Here is a 6,101-nt window from a genome sequence, read left to right as displayed (position 1 = left end):
ATGAAAAAGTTAAAGCACAGGCAAGAAATTGGCTTTAAAAAATAAATTTTTCAACCATGAGGTCGGAGACAACCAACTTTGTTACATTTACCTACTTACCAAATAACAAAAGCCCTTGTAAAAAAAACGAAAAATTATGAGCCGAACAAGAATTTGTCTTATAATTCTATTATTTGACCTTGAGGTCAAAGGTCAAAGTCACCAAATTTAGTACAGTGCCCACATAATATGATCTACTTGCATACCAAATCACAAGACTATGTGAAAAAAAGTTATGACCCGGACAAGAAATTGGCTTAAACAATCAATTATTTGACATTGAGGTCAATGGTCAAGGTCAAAGGTCAACAACTTAAGTATGCAACATATTATCTTCATATGATCTATTGACATACCAAGTATGCAAAACTAAAAGGATATTGTCCGGACAAGAAATTGGCTTAAAAATCAGTTATCTGACCTTGAGGTCAATGGTCAAAGGTTACCAACTTTGGTATGCGACAGATCATCTTAATATGATCTATCGACATACCAAATATGACAAGCCTATGCCTGTGTCAAAAGATAAAAAAAAGTTATGACCCAGGCAAAAAATGGCTTTTAAAATCAATTAATCATTTGACCCTGAGATCAATGGTCAAGGTCAAGGCGTAGTTTATGAAGGGCTACACGTCCTGAATAAAGTCAGACCTGCAAATGCTGCAATTTATATAGAATTCTTAGTTGGTTTCCAATACACGTATCAGTGGTACTGCCTTGTATCAATTATCTTTTGACCTTAAAACTATTCTTTGACGAACGCACTGATAGCTATATAACTGTCACATGATTGATTAAAGCTGCATTAGCTGTCAAATTTGTTCAGTTTTGATTCTACTGAATTTCGCTGATTCAATGAAATAAGTTTGTAGTATTGCAATTGAAGCAGCCAATGTCGATAATACCTACAGAATATTGTGAGAAAAACGTTTTTTTATCAGAAAAGATCGATAGCTCTGATCGAATTATTTTTCGCCACTACTCCCGAAGATTGCCGACAGGACATACACGTGAATTAAAAATACTTTAACCATGATAAAAAAAAGAACAATAAGGGATACACAGGTAAGCACGTGTTTTGTTTTCATTTCATTTCATCTCTTCCTTCATTAGTTTACAAATGAATAATGACCATAATTGAGCCACATTATATCACAATACGTAAATTTCAAAGGGATCCTTGCGTTATATTCGAACTTTTTTCTTTTACGGCTTGAGTCCGTCGGTCTTCCTTACTTTTGCTTTGCAACCAGATTTGTTACTAAAGAAGCGACCCTTACAGTACATGCGCGGATTTATGTCACCAGAAGTCACATGCATACGAAGTTATCTAAGTCGATATTTTGTCTTGCAAGAAAATGAATATATAGACAACCATTTCATGTATTTTAATGCATTTTATGTGTGGATATCAAATGAAATTATACAGGAAAAGTACGAATTAGTAGAAATAATTCAAAGTTAAGGTATATTTCAACAGAAAAAAAATTTACGAATTTGACAGCTAATGCAGCTTTAATATTATTGTCTTGATAAAACCGTTTTTCACAGCACACTCAGCCATTAAAATCACCAAGAAGTATTATGGCAATTCATTATTCATATTTGATCATGTCATTCCCGATAAGATCAACAATAAAGTTATCGTGGTTTTGAAGTGTGGTGGATTGTGCTTGGGAGGGTTAGTAGAGCGGTTAAATAATACAAACAAGATAAGTATAGATGCCATTTGCAAGATAAAATAGTGACCAATGTGATAGACCTCAAACCTATAACAGGGCCAATATGAAATTACTTATTTATTAACATATAATACAAGTATATAACAATTTTATACAGCTTTCTTAGGTATTTAGCAATGTAAACCAATATTTAAAAATCTTGTATTTTCTTGTACAAATAAAAGGCAGTCTGCCTATAGTTCATGTTAATATACATGTACCATAACCGAAAATCTAACACTAAACATATTCTCACAATAGTTCGAGTGGACTCTCTCTCTCTCTTTGGCTAGAGTTGTATGTACACCCCTATATTCCACTTGCATAACACAGTAAAGAACTAAAATGTAAGTATTGAACATAAAAAGCGACATAATCTAAATCCACATTTTTTCAGCAGACATTGTTTTTTTACGTGATTCAGATAAATTCTGTTCGATTTATATCTTAGACTACTCATCAACATTCTCAGTAATATAAAATAAAAAAAACCCGCTAAAACACTGAGACTGTGAATGCAGTTTTATTCTGATGCCGCTGATGATACGTAAGTTACTCCTTGAGACACATGTACAGCATACCCGAATACGCAATATTAATAGGAATGGTATATATGTGTGTGTTATAAAATCTCTTTGTATTTTTTTTTCTGCGTCAAGCTCAGGAAATTCACAATCGCCGTTTGTGTAATCACGTAGCTCATTGCCACATGCAATGTCAAACTTCCTAGACGATAAGTGTTTGTCAGTGTTCATGAAATAAATGCTACGGTACATTATCCATTCCTGAATTTGAAATAAAGCGGTTTCAGTCACTGTACTTCAGAAAGTCCATATTCTTTCGATGCGTTGATATTCACCCATAAACTAAACTGAAATGAGAACCGATTTGTTCATCGTGTCATAGTTCCCCCCTTCATTCTACCCTGGACTATGAGCAACACTGGGGGTGTTTCTAGAAAAGCAGAGGACGCTTACCATACCGGTGCCCCTGGTTTATGCTCCAAGTTTTTTAGTGGAGTCCGAGTTGCCCATTTACTTCTGTTTCTTTTTACGTGTTGCTTTAGTTGTTTCATGTTCTTTGTTGTGTATGTGTCTGTTTTCCTTGTCTCAGCTTATCCCTGGATTACATTTATTTGGTTTCCGGTAGAATTTTAGTTCTAAAGGTTACTCTCACTGCTAGACAAAAATAATGACTGATATGGTAATTCGGTCATTTCATGACTGATACAGACACTATGTGTCTCAAGAAATGTCTGATCTGTCTATGAGAAATACATATTGTCTACCGCAACCATCAAAATGTTGCGCCAGCCTTCACTGTCGACCTAAACAATTATTTTGTTTAATTAGACAATAATTGGTCATGTCAACACTTTCCTGGTCGAGTTTGTCATACAATGTATACGTAAACGGTTTTTAGGTTGATTTAGACAAAAAAATGTAAACGTCAACAGTTTGTTACGTTAAGGTAGACAATATGGTTCTATCTAAAACATTTTATGTAGCTATATTTTGTCCACTTCGATGCAAAAATGTTGAATTAGATATTTTATGTCAAAGTCAACACTAACTATGGTTTAAGGTTTTCAGAATGTCTACAACAACACATTGTTTAGTTAGACAAATTAAGTTTTTAATGAACATTATTAATTGTTGAGATGATCAAAATATGACTGAACAATATAAAACGAGCATCTAAGTACACATTATTTTTTTGTCTTAGTTACATTTTGTGCGTGGTCAATACAGTCATCATTCTTGAAATATTTTTCGTACATTGTACTATAAGCTTTGTCCCCTCATTCTTTACCTTTACAAGGAAAATACAGCATCATGCATTTGCCTCACAGATGTATCTTTTAATATACCTATTCTAGTAATATTTTTTTGCCAAAGATAACTCTATATATACGAATAATTCCAATGCAATGAAAAAATACCGCATAAAGAAGATGCTTTCTGCATGATTGCTTTTCATTAGTTAACATATCTGAACTTACTAACGTAATGATCTAATAAATAGCTAAGTCTAACTAGCGCATATTACGTTTTCCGTCAGATTCAGAATGATATAGATCGAAATCTTTTAAGCACTAAAATCAAGCTAATAGTCTGTTGTCTCTGTTTTTTATGTTTTTTTTTTACTTTTGCTAGATGTTTTGGTGATCAATCACTTAAATAAGTTTTTATGTCAAATCTGAAGTTTTAATATCACTTTGTCTTGTGAGAGTTAAAACAAAATTTGTATTTTTCCGATATGACTATAGCAAACAATTTTATTTATTATTTTACCTGTTTACATGGAAACTGCTGATCACAGTGAAAGGTAACTTTACTTTTGGGTACTTAACTATTTTATGTACCATAACAATTAAGTTCAATTTGTTTTTGTCAAAGCTAGAACTGTTTTCCCCTGCTATAATCAAACTACACTATGATATTTTCCTACATATTTGATTTTAATGCTGCTGATGAGAGGTTACTCCTTGCATATCGAAATTATGTTTGTGTATTTCGAAGACAGATCAATTTCAATTATTTCATATTACTATATTTCATCTATTCAATCCAAATTTTTCAATTATAAAAACCTAATGCAGGACTTTGAGAATGCGGACTTCAAAGTTATCCTTGCAAAAACTCTCCATTTAAATATGGCATCTCCGGTCACGTCATTGCGGGATATTTAAACATTATCGAAAGGGAATCTCCCCGTAAGTTCCTTTCTAAATGTCCAAAATACCGTGAACCACGCTCCAAAAATTCGAATTGTACCTTTAAAACTAATTTGTAATTAGGTCAATGAGTGTAAAACCTACATCAGTTTTCAAAGATCCTGATGTAGCAAAAACATTGTCAATTATACATACATGTAAATATGTTGTCGTACAAGCAGACAAAGTCCAATACAACATTGTTTTTGTCAGCAAAACGTATTACATCTAATGTTTATTATCACAGTAGACGTAGAAAATAATAGCAATTATAAAAATTATAGTGCTACCATACTCTACAAGGAAGAGATAGTGAAAAATTATAAAACTGTGCTGTCATCTTTTAGTCTCTCTACAAAAGACGATGATTGTAAATAACAAGAATCCAAACAAGCAGCGCTACACAGAACACTTGTTACTACCGCTGTGGTATTAATTCAATGTGGATCCTACAAAATTCCAAAGATCTTCAGAAAATCCTCAATTCAAGATTATTACTAGAATACAACAACATTAAAACTTATGATTTTTCAAAGAGTAATCAAAGGAACCTAGATTCCGGACAACAATAAAATGTAATTCAGGGACATATGACCAGACATGGAAAATAGACACACACAACAAAGAACATAAAAAAAAAAACAAAAATAATACAAACAAAGTAATATAAGTGATTGAGTAACTCGCATTCCACTTAAAATGCATAGTACAGGTGCACTGGTAAGATAAGCGTCCTCTGCTTTTCTAGACACACCCGCCGAGTTGCTCATAAAAAGTCAAGTCCCGGGTGGACGAAAGAGGTAAAGAAAATATGAACCATAAAACTTCTGTAGTGATGACGTCAATCTTGTAGCTCAACATAACTCTGTTCCAGAGGCCTAATTGTAAGAAGACTAGCGCGATACAAAAAGTCTGCGTAGTTAGAACAAGCTCTGAAACAAAAACATCAGACGATACATGTAATTTGTCAAAAATTAAAAACAAAATGTCGATGAAGAAATTATCAGTAATTTTGATTAATAATGGCACAAAGAAGCCACAATAAGTGTGAAAAGAGGCGTAAAATTGTTTTAACAGTTTGAACCAAATCGTTCATTGTAATTATCTAAACACGCATTTAATGAAATTCAGTATAATGTAACGCATTCTGCTACAGTTGTGGGTGGTATGCTAGATCACCACTCTCAAAAATGAATATCACACTAGTCTCGCGCGATATCTTCCTTCGTGTGTTCATATAATATACCAACCTCAACTGCAGGCTCTATGGGTACAATACTGACGTGTAAAAAACCATTCTTTTACTACACATAAATACAAATCAGTCAGCCAACGCGTAACAAGATCACAGTAGCCAAAATATGAATGAAATGTGGCCCTGAAGTAAACAACAATTTCGTTTCTCATCTTAGCGTACTGTGAGTAGAACTTGTTTGGCTTCCCCCATTGATTTTTGTTCATAAATTGTTGGTAAGTTAAGGAACTGTTTGATAACCTTACATGTAAAATCAATGTCAGAAAAAGGTGTTTAAACAACTTTCTTTTATGTTATATAATAAATTGATTTATATGCACTTAACTTATACACAAAGGAAAAAAATAATATGTAGTTGTCGTCGTAACAG

General features: G+C 33.0%; 1 long non-coding RNA gene across 1 annotated transcript; it reads right to left on the bottom strand.

The window, feature by feature from the left end:
- Positions 1–1,825: 1,825 nt before the first annotated feature.
- On the bottom strand, positions 1,826–5,904 carry LOC148626616 (uncharacterized). The gene is made up of 2 exons (XR_015920120.1): positions 5,727–5,904; positions 1,826–2,631 (listed from the first exon to the last, which is right to left on the bottom strand). It is a non-coding gene; the product is annotated as an uncharacterized LOC148626616 (long non-coding RNA).
- Positions 5,905–6,101: the final 197 nt, after the last annotated feature.

The sequence above is a fragment of the Perna viridis genome, chromosome 2 (genome assembly GCF_037379345.1).
Source record: "Perna viridis isolate PV_CMFRI_1.1 ecotype Kerala chromosome 2, ASM3737934v1, whole genome shotgun sequence".
Taxonomy (NCBI): Eukaryota; Metazoa; Mollusca; class Bivalvia; order Mytilida; family Mytilidae; genus Perna; species Perna viridis.
This window is presented reverse-complemented; position numbering and strand designations above follow the sequence as displayed.